The sequence below is a fragment of the Monodon monoceros genome, unplaced genomic scaffold, assembly GCF_005190385.1.
Source record: "Monodon monoceros isolate NGI ecotype Baffin Bay Population unplaced genomic scaffold, NGI_Narwhal_1 Super_Scaffold_3, whole genome shotgun sequence".
NCBI lineage: Eukaryota > Metazoa > Chordata > Mammalia > Artiodactyla > Monodontidae > Monodon > Monodon monoceros.
In genome coordinates this window covers 61957491-61967631 of record NW_021703780.1, presented here as the reverse complement: position 1 = coordinate 61967631, position 10141 = coordinate 61957491, and positions in this window count along the sequence as shown.

Genomic DNA, 10141 nt, shown 5'->3' with positions numbered 1-10141 from the left:
TTCTCAGGCCTGATTCCTTACTTCCAGGCTCCGCTTGACTTAGTGGAGCGGTCAGGAGCCCTGAGTCATGACTGTGATCCTGCATAGCTAAGCATTTAATACTGGTTTTGTAGGACATTTTTTAATTCACAGAATGCTTTCAATCACATTGTCTAATGAGCTATCAACAAGGGTGAGGAGAAGTGATAAGTGCGGCAAAGATGACAAAAGGCGTAAGATGAGCTTGGGAAGGGACCTAAATGATGCCGCTCCTCTGGTGAAGGAGGATAATGTTTGTGAGCCGGCCCCTGAGTGCCAGACAGCCTGGGCAGAAGCAGAACAGGACTTGACAATCACTGACCCATAGGTCAGTGATTTTCCAAGACCCTTGCCCACAGCAGACCCCAACTGATACAGAGCCGGGAACTGGAATTTCTCTAAGAGACATCCACAGCAAATGCTGACAGAAGCTTCCCTCTGAGGCTTCAAATGCCTTCATGTGGTCAGGACCACAGGCCCGCTTTGTGATGCATTTATCTGTCCTCCTGGAGGTTTACCTTTAAGAACCTCATTTAGAAACATGCCTTGCAGAAGATAAGAGTTGTGAAATTGACAGGGCCTGGGCTTGTGTCTCTCTTGGCCTGACCTTTTCCATCCCTTTATGAATCTGATCCATATTCCATTACCTTTGGAGAAGCTGTTCTTACTTGGCAGGTAGGGGGTGCCAGTGAGTGAGCTGCCTGGATTACACCAGCATTTTCGCCAGTCTTCCCTGTCATCCTCTAAAGAAAAATGAGAGTAGGGGAAGATTTTCTGGCAGTGGCATGGGGAAGATTATTTGGGGCAAGGACTTTCTGAGCTCTTTCCAGACACTAAAAATTAGGCTGCTGAGTCCAGGCACCTCTGGCCAAGCACGTCCTTACTGTTTCAAGGGTACAGCTCGGGAAAGGGAGGCGGCCCGCAGAGCAGCAGCTCTCTGGCCAGCCCCTAGGCTGGCTGCATGGAGAGGGGGTCGGGCTGGTAACAGTGTGATGGAACTCCTCCTCCGATCCCCGCCCAGGATGTGGGTGAGTGAGAACATGTGTGCGGGGAGTGGCATGCTAATGCCCTCTGTCAGGAGTGCAGCTGGTGATCCGTGAGCTAGCACCCAGCCAGGGCTGCCTCTGCACAGTGGTGATGCCAGCAGTTGGACCTGAGGACCTCTCTCCACCCACAGTCAGGACCCCGTGCTCTCCAGGATTTCCTGTCAATGGTCTGCTCACTGTAGTGATGAGATGTGACCTGCTGCATAAAATGGGGCTTTATACCCCACAGAGCGATAATACTATTGTTTCAGATTTGAATGGTGAACTTGACTATTTCCAGTTGCTCCATAGTCAGCACCACCTGCTCTGTGCTTTTTCCCTTTGTGTAGTTGTCTCTTCACACCCCAGGCTATGGGCACCATGGTCTGTGGGGGTTCTGTCCTGTGTGTCCTGATGTGTTTGCCCCAGGCACCTAGGACAATGCTTTGCATATAGTGAGCGTGTTTTTTTTTCCCCCCTACTAAATGTTTTTAGCTTAAAGAAAATCAGTAACAGTAGATTTACTTTGATCCAAGCCCACATGTTTGGGATGAGAATGGGGCTGGGGATGAAGAGTTATAATGTGGTATGGGATTTAAGGACCTAGAATGTGGAATCAGTGTTGGAATCTATCTTCACCTACCAGCTGTGTGGTCTTGGGCAGGTTAGTCACCCTCTCTGAGTTTCAGTTTCTTTTTCTGTGGAATAGAGGTAATAATAGTTACCCAACACTATCGTTGAAAGCATCAAATGGGATCATATGTGTACAAGTTTTCTAGCAAAGTTCCTGGCGGAGTAAGCCCACAATAGATGGATGAGTATTAGAAGCAATTATGAGAACATTAAGAACCAGAGGGGTTAAATGAATTGCCCCAATGAGTAGTATTTGTTCTATTACACTACATTGTGGGTATAAAAAGCCAATAGAAAAGCAGCACAGGCCTGGAGGCTACATATACACAGACAGAAGGTTAATGTAAATCCTTAAGAGATAATCTAATACAAAATTAGGCAAAGGACATGAAGGAGAAATACGGGTAGTCAATAAACACAAAAGACGTTCAGCCTCATTTTCAAACAATGCTAATGACAGTAATAATGTAATATTAGGCTAAAGTATTTGCTGAAGGTTAAAAGGGCTGATGCCCAATGTTGAGATGATGTGGGAAAACAGGCACTTTCAGAGTCATTTGGTGGAAAAGTAAGCTTAAAAACATACTATTACATCAATTTATTAGGGTTAATGAGTTGCTTTGTTTTTTTAATAAGTAATATATGCATGCTTTTTTTGTTTGTTTTTTGTTTTGTTGTGTTGGTATAAAATGTTGAAAGAACACAGAGATACCTAGAATTAGACATGAATGCCCCCCTTCACCACCACATCCTTTTGCCCCAACTCAATCCCGCTTTCCTTTTCAGGTACAACCACTCCTGAATTTGATGTGTCTCCTGATCCTTTTTCTAGGTATATGTACAAATATATGTAGAAATAAGACATGTGGCTTTTTAAATATAAGTGCAATGTTATACACGCATGTTTTACCCTCAGGTTCTTTCCAAGTCTATACATATAGATTCATGCTCTCTTTTTAACCAGTACATGTTAAGATGTACCATATACGTTGTTATGGATACACAATACCTGTTTAATCGTTCCCTTATTTATAAGCATTTAGGTTATTCCTAGAATTTTATACGTACATGTGCAATTCTTTTGGGGGGGGGATAAATTCAAAGTGTAGCCCATGTAAATTGGGGGCAATCCCGCCAGGTTGTCCTAACAAAGGCTCTAGGAACTTATTTTCACCACAGACTTATAAGAAGGCCTTATTATTTTTATAAGCAAATAGGCCTTATTTTTTATAAGCAAAAAAATATTTTTAAGGATAATTTCGTAGTTCGTGTCCAACTTTTACAATTCCACTAAAGCAATTACACGAGTGTACAAATATACAGACATAAGGATGATCTTTGCAGAGACGGTGAAGAGCTGGAAACCAACAAAACACCCCACAAAAGATAAAAATTCTGGGAGCCTCTGTCCTGTGTGCAGGGTAAGGATGGTTAAATGTGTCAGGAGAGCCCCAGGTTAGGGAGGGGGTGTTTAAGCCCATGCACCTTACCCTCGCTGCACTCAGCTTCACAGAATCCCAGCGCCTCTGGGTCTCTCCCTGAACACACCCAGCACCCTCTATGCTGAGATAGGGGCAGGGGGCCAACCCATTGTAGATCCCACACCAGCCATCAGGGGCCACAGTTTGGTGACTTGTTGGGTGGGCTCAGGACTGGGCAGATGAAGCCTGGGCAGGGGTTCAAACCAGCTCTGGGAACTGTGGATTCGCAGAGCTGCAGAGGCCCCTGTGGTGTGTAAACAAACAGAGGGTCAGGCTCACCTGCGGTAGGAGCACCACCTGTCCTATTTCCACGGTCCCTTCCTCGGGATTTGCTGCAGCAACACGGCAGGGGAAGTGGTGAAAGCACTCTGCAAACCCAAATCCACTAGGAGTAGAGTCCATGCAGCTTGCGGAAGCCTCCCCACTCTGCCTTACACGTCCTGCCTCGCGTACAACCATGCACTGCAAATAGTGTTGGGCAGGCACAAGTTTTTTTGTAATTTTAAGAAAGAAGGGAAGTAGGAAAAATGCAGCAGGCACATAAAGAAAGCCCTGACCCTAAGAATAAATAAATGAAGAACACTCTCATTAGTTAGTCTATGAAGTTCTACCTTAAAATATCTGGGGAGAGAGGGTGTTAGGAACTTAAATAATTTGTCTTTATCTCCCATCACATTGCAAGGCCTAGAGGAGGAGCAAACCAGGACTTCCTCAGGTACCTGGGCCTCACCTGCCACAGAGAATGAAGAGAGCAGTCTCACCGTGCAGTCTGGGCAAGACACCAGGGTGGTAAGGTAGGTGGGTGGTCAGTTTGCCCTGAAGAATACAGACAGCAGCCCTGGATTCTGGGAAGATGGTGACACACATGTTTGTCCTGCCTTCCTTGTCCTCTCTGCACTTTTTTTGGGTAACACTGCTACCTCGAAGGCTATCTGAGCATCATGTTCTCCTGAGATGCACAGGGAAGGGAGTGGATCTGGGCTTCATTCTCTAAACTTCCAGGTGAAGGCAGTTGACCAGAAGCCATGGGGGGTGGGCTTGCCTCTCCTCTAGGTGTGGGGCAAAGTCCAAGCTGGTCAGACCCTGTCTCTCCCTGACAGGGGACAAACTATCTGCTGCCCAGAGGGGCCTTGGTGACCCTGGGGGACCCGGAGGGACCTGCGGGGCTGGACTGACTTGCTCCAGGACCTCACTGCTAGGACAGCAGCCCCTGGTCCTCACCCCCAGGGTGCTCCTTCTGGTCCTCCGGCAGAGGTCCCAGTTTGCCAGGCCATGTTCAGCAAACCTACAGGAAACTGACTGGGAGAACTACAGACCACAGAAGGAAAAGGAAACCGCAAAACCCACTTGCCAGCTGATCCCCTTCTAGTTCATATTTTACGGCACATCTTAAAGGAGTCGGCATGAACCAGAGACTCCTAGAATGTGGTTTAAACACCAGGTGCTTCAAGTGAGGAGCAGTCAAAGAGCTGAAACAGAATCTCAAGGGTAAGAACAGCATCTCGATCTCACTCTGAAAAAGAGGGGGAAAACGTGTAATGTGGATGGAAAACTCCAATGAGAGGAGTTGGGGCCGTGAAGGTGCTAACATGAGAGTTTGGGAAAAGCACATCAAGTAGGAAAAGTGAGCAGCCAGAGAAGTCAGGAAGGAAACAGAAAGAAAAGAAAAAGCCTTGGGAAGCAGTGAGAGAGCTTGTCAGGTTCAAGAACTTGGGGAGAAGGCAGAAAGGGGTCTGTGAAGGTCACTTGGGGTCACTTGGCGTTAGCTTTGGGCTCTTGAGTGACAAGTCAGAAACCATCTTGCACTTAGTTCCAAACACTTTGAGAAATGCAAAAAGTCAGAGATTTTGGAGCCCGTGTGTCAGCTGGTCTCAACTCGCTGGTAAGAAATTGAGAAGTGATGTGATGTGCCCCGGGGCCTCATGGCCAGGGAAGGACAGAGGGGTCGTGAACTGGTTTTTGGTTTTGAGTCACTTCCTCCCACCCCCATGTTTCTTGCATTGGAGGTGGATCCTGGTCATTGCTGGGCATGAAGTCCCTGCCCTGCACTGTCCTGAGTCCTGACTCTGAATGAGGCATTGTGTCCTTACTGGGTGCAGGACTCAGTCTAGTGGGGCCCCTGCCTGCTCTTGCTCTCACGTCATCCTCACAATAATCCTTCGATCGTGGATATTGGTATCATCTCCAGTATAGACACAAGGAAAGTGAGATCTAGAGAATTAATGTCTGCCCACGGTCATGGAGCCACTGGGTTTTCTCCACAGCGAACCCATCACTGTTCAGAGTTTCTAGAGGTGGTTTGCCTTGTTAAGAAAGTTTCCATACAAGGCAGTACAGACTCGAAACCCTGATCAGTCACCACTGCCTGTCCCCTTGGTGACCGAATGCCTCCTTGGCTGTACGCCTGGTTATATATTTGTGATACCACACATTTTATCCATGGCATTTGCCTAATAAAGACTGGTTTTATGTGCAATGAAGATAAAGACAAGGACAGCTGGTTTACCAATGACCGATGGCAACCCCAGGCACTTTCCCTGCGGGGCACATCTTGTCTTCCCTCTGCAGGTGACAGCAGCAGCTCTGGCAGTTACCTTGATCCACTCAGCTCAGAAGCAGCGGGCAGTACCAAGCCCTGGAGGCCAGGCGGGCTCAGGATCTGGCCAACTTCTTTACTCCTCACCTGTGTCTGGTCCAGGCCTCTCCTGGGTCCCAGGGGACTTGGTGGATGCTCAGTCACTGCTGTACCGTTGTCATGACAGCAGCTGGAGGAAAGGTAACATGTGACTCTGAGTATGACCTTAGGCCACCTGCCTTGCCCCTTCAGCTGGCTGAGGGCTCTAGTGGGGCCTAACACTGTTTTATAAGGTAGCTGAATAAACAGCTGAAACCCTGATTAAAGAAGTAAGAGCCCCAAACACAAAACCTTCCAAGATAACAATATAGGACAGGGCTCCTTCACTTACTCTTTTAAAGATTTGTTTGTCACCTACTGTTACTGAACCGAACTTGGGTCCACTTGCCCTTGCACGGTAAAGCCAATCTACTGACACTGGACTGTGATGAAGGAAAGTGCAGCGTTTATTGCAGGGTGCCAAACAAGGAGTCCAGGCAGCTAGTGCTTAAAAAGCCCAAACTCTCCAAAGGCTTTCAGGGAAAGGCTTTTAAAGATAGGGTGAGGGAGAGGGTTGAGGGGTGTGTGGTCAGCTCATGGACATTCTTCTGATTGGTTGGTGGTGAGGTAATTGGGAGTCAACATCATCAACCTTCTGGTTCCTACGGGTCTAGGGTCTATGTGCTGGTGGTCAGCATAGAGTTAACTGCTTCCTCCTGGTGAGATTTTCAGTGTCTGCAAAACAGCTCAAAGGACATGGCTCAGAATACTGTATATAGCCCTTGAGAAGGAACTAAAGTTCCCTGACTGTTTAATGGCTAAACTATTATTATTTTGTCTTGCTTGACTGTTTTCCTTTGTTTCTGCATTTTCTCACTTCTCTGATTAAATTTATTCTTTGGAACTCAGGGAGGGCCTGGGAGCCTAAAGTTTTACTGCAAACAAGAGGCAGGTGGAGGACATGGGGGGGTCTGTACTGGGAAGGCCCCATAGGGTACTGCTTGGTTACATTACTATGTGCTAAGCATTTTTCTAGATACAGCAGTGAACAAAGCACAAGAGACCTCAGCCTCATGGAACTCAAATCCCTGTCCTTGTGGAGTGACACAGACAACACACAAGTAAGTATGATGACAATGAACCAACACTAGGATGAGAAAGACCTTGTGATGGAAGGTGTTGGGAGGGGTGACCTTAGGCCAGGGGTCTCTGAAAAGAAAACCTCTCAGTGGGGCCCCAAATGGTGAGGGTGAGCCCTCATTGAGGGGACCCCCATTCACGTCAAAATGGGGGAGCCCACAGTTGGGGTGCTGAGTTCAGGGAGGAAATGCCTGGGCTTTCAGACACCGGGACACAGGGCTGCTATCCTGGTGGGTCAGAAGAGGGCAGCTGGGACAGAGAGTGGAGTCCCAGGCAGCTGCTGTTCCTCCTGCCTCCAGCCTGGGAGCCAGGAGGTGGGCCTGGTCTTTGCCCTCACCTTGGGGAAGGATGAACCCCTCTACCTGCTGGGGCCACCACCTTGGGCAGGTGCAAACATTGTTTTCAGACAAGAGCAACAAAGAGTGAGCTACCCCTGACATATTCAGGGAAATCAGCTATTGGATTTTAATCCCAATACCTCCGGAGGTGGAGGCGGGGCACAGAAAGGCTTGGGTGAGCCTGGCCACCTCCTGCCATGCCATGTGTCTGGCTCAGGAGTGGAGCAGAAGGGCGCTGGGAGCTGAATGAGTTGCCCTGAGGTGTGAACTCAAGTTACTCAGCACTGCTCTGTGGGGGTTGAACTCAAATGTTTTGCCAAAACAACTGCAGAAGAATAAACAAAAGGAAGGAAAGTAGGAAGGGATACAACCCTCTTAATAATCCAATTAAAATGAGAACCTAATCTGCCTATTTTCTTTTGTTTTGAATTTTTTTTAATTTATTTTTTATATAGCAGGTTCTTACTAGTTATCCATTTTATACATATTAGTGTATATATGTCAATCCCAATCTCCCATTTCATCCCCCCCCCCCCCCCCCCGCCACTTTCCCCCCTTTAATCTGCCTACTTTCTAAAGCCATTGCTTTAGAACCAGGCCACGTGCTCAGCACTGCCCTGTGGTTTGGTAAGGAGTGTTCAGCACACGCTGCAGCAAGGCAGCCCAGGGGACATATCTGGACGAGACTTATAGGAAAAGAGGTGATTAATGGGAAGCATGGTGGTAGGACCTCCCCCACTCCCTTCCAAAACATGTCTTGAGCACCACTTACATGCTGGCACAAGTACCACGGGGACAACGATGAACAGACTGCCCGGGCCCTCATTCTGCCCACAGCACGTGGAGGCACAGGCCTTTAAGGCGACTTGCTAGCAATGGGCGGGGCTGAGACTTGCTTCTAGGCTGTCAGAGTCCAAACCCACTGTGTTGGGAAAAAGACCAAGGTTTGGATGGCCAGCTCTTGGCAGCCTGAAAAGGTGTGTCTGCGGTTTCCTGCTCTTCTCCATCCTATTTAAAGGCCCTTCTTTCTCACCACTCCTCCTCTTCCCAGCAGAGGCCCCACCCAAGGAGGCTTTTCTCCCTGTGTGCCAGGAAAGGGCTCACTTGATTTCTCCCAGGCCCAAAGGGGAAACTGGACCTTCAAAAAAATTATCCGAGCCGCTACATGATCTCCAGGAGCACACTTAAATGGGTGTATGTATGTATCTATTGAGCTACCTTTGGCTCTGAACCTCCTTTTGGCCATTTTTCAATGGGCTGTTGGAACAACTTGCTTCCCAGTGAGAGCACCTGCCCCAGTGATTGACAGACGCCAAGGGAAGGGCCACATCCATCTCAGAGAACATCAGTCAGGTCTGCCCACCTAGCAGTTTCAAGTTGGAAGGAGGCTGGGGACTGGTAACATGGCCATATGGGGAGAAGGTGCAGTCTTTCCAGCTCTGCACACTAGGTGTGCTTGCTTGCCCTGCAGACCAGCGCACACCGGGCAGCTGTTATTCCCTCTCCTAAGAAGTGAGATGAGGCACAGCTGAATTCAGAACTAGCTCCAAAGAGCTCCTCTGAGTGACTCTTGCAGAGAAAAGAATAAGCTTGCATGCATTTCCCAGGCTGGAGGGCACATCGCCAGTTGCAATCGCCTGATGCTTCTCACTTGGGGCTTTTGGGGGCTCATGGAGTTACAAAGCAGTTAGTCTTATCTCCCTTTGTGGACTTCCCTCCTCCTTCCCCTGCCCAGAGACGGAGGATTCTTGGACGTGGGGGTGACACTGACCTTTGGCTAGGCTGTGCCTGTGCTGACAGAGATGGAGCCAAGACTCAGCAGCTGTGAGTGGAGAGAGAGCCGAAGCTTCAAGGCAAGGGTGTTATGCAAAGGATCTAACCATCTTTTGTCTGGTGGGACTGTTGACATTTCTGTTTATAACTGATGCATTTGTACAACCGGGACACACTTTAGAGGGGGAAACACCCTTTATCCAAATATCCAAGTACTATAGAATGAACATCTTACTTTTCACAATACCAAACAAGATTTGATTTTCTTTTCATACACATGGGTTTTATTTTGATGGGCTAGTCTGGTAAATCCTATAATAATGTCAGTTTTTCTGATTGACATTGATTACATGATTTATCATGGCTTCTTTTTCTTTTTCCAAATAAAAACAAACTGGAGTGATTTGGAATTAAAATAGATAATCTCTCCCTCGTCTTTTTCTTTTTTTTTTTTTTGCGTTACGCGGGCCTCTCACTGTTGTGGCCTCTCCCGTTGCGGAGCACAGGCTTCGGACGCGCAGGCTCCAGTGGCCATGGCTCACGGGCCCAGCCGCTCCGCGGTATGTGGGATCTTCCCGGACCGGGGCACGAACCGGTGTCCCCTGCATCGGCAGGCGGACTCCCAACCACTGCGCCACCAGGGAAGCCCCTATAAGGCTTTTGAGAGTGGAATCTAGAGTCTTTTGCATCCCCTTGCACACCATTTCCCAAAATGTACCTCTGGTTCATGATTTTAGATGGCATACGGGTGAACGTTATTATTATTATTTTTTTTAATTTCAAGACTGGTATAAATTATCCAGGGCTTCACAAATGCTATTGTTTGGGACGAGTAAAAAGCACTTAAGTGGATAGATGTTCAACATCACCAGTCATTAGGGAAATGCAAATCAAAACCACGTAAGAGGGGCTTCCCCGGTGGCACAGTGGTTGGGAGTCCGCCTGCCGATGCAGGGGACACGGGTTCGTGCCCCGGTCCGGGAGGATCCCACATGCCGCGGAGCGGCTGGGCCCGTGAGCCATGGCCACTGGAGCCTGCGCGTCCGAAGCCTGTGCTCCGCAACGGGAGAGGCCACAACAGTGAGAGGCCCGCGTAACGCAAAAAAAAAAAAAAGAAAA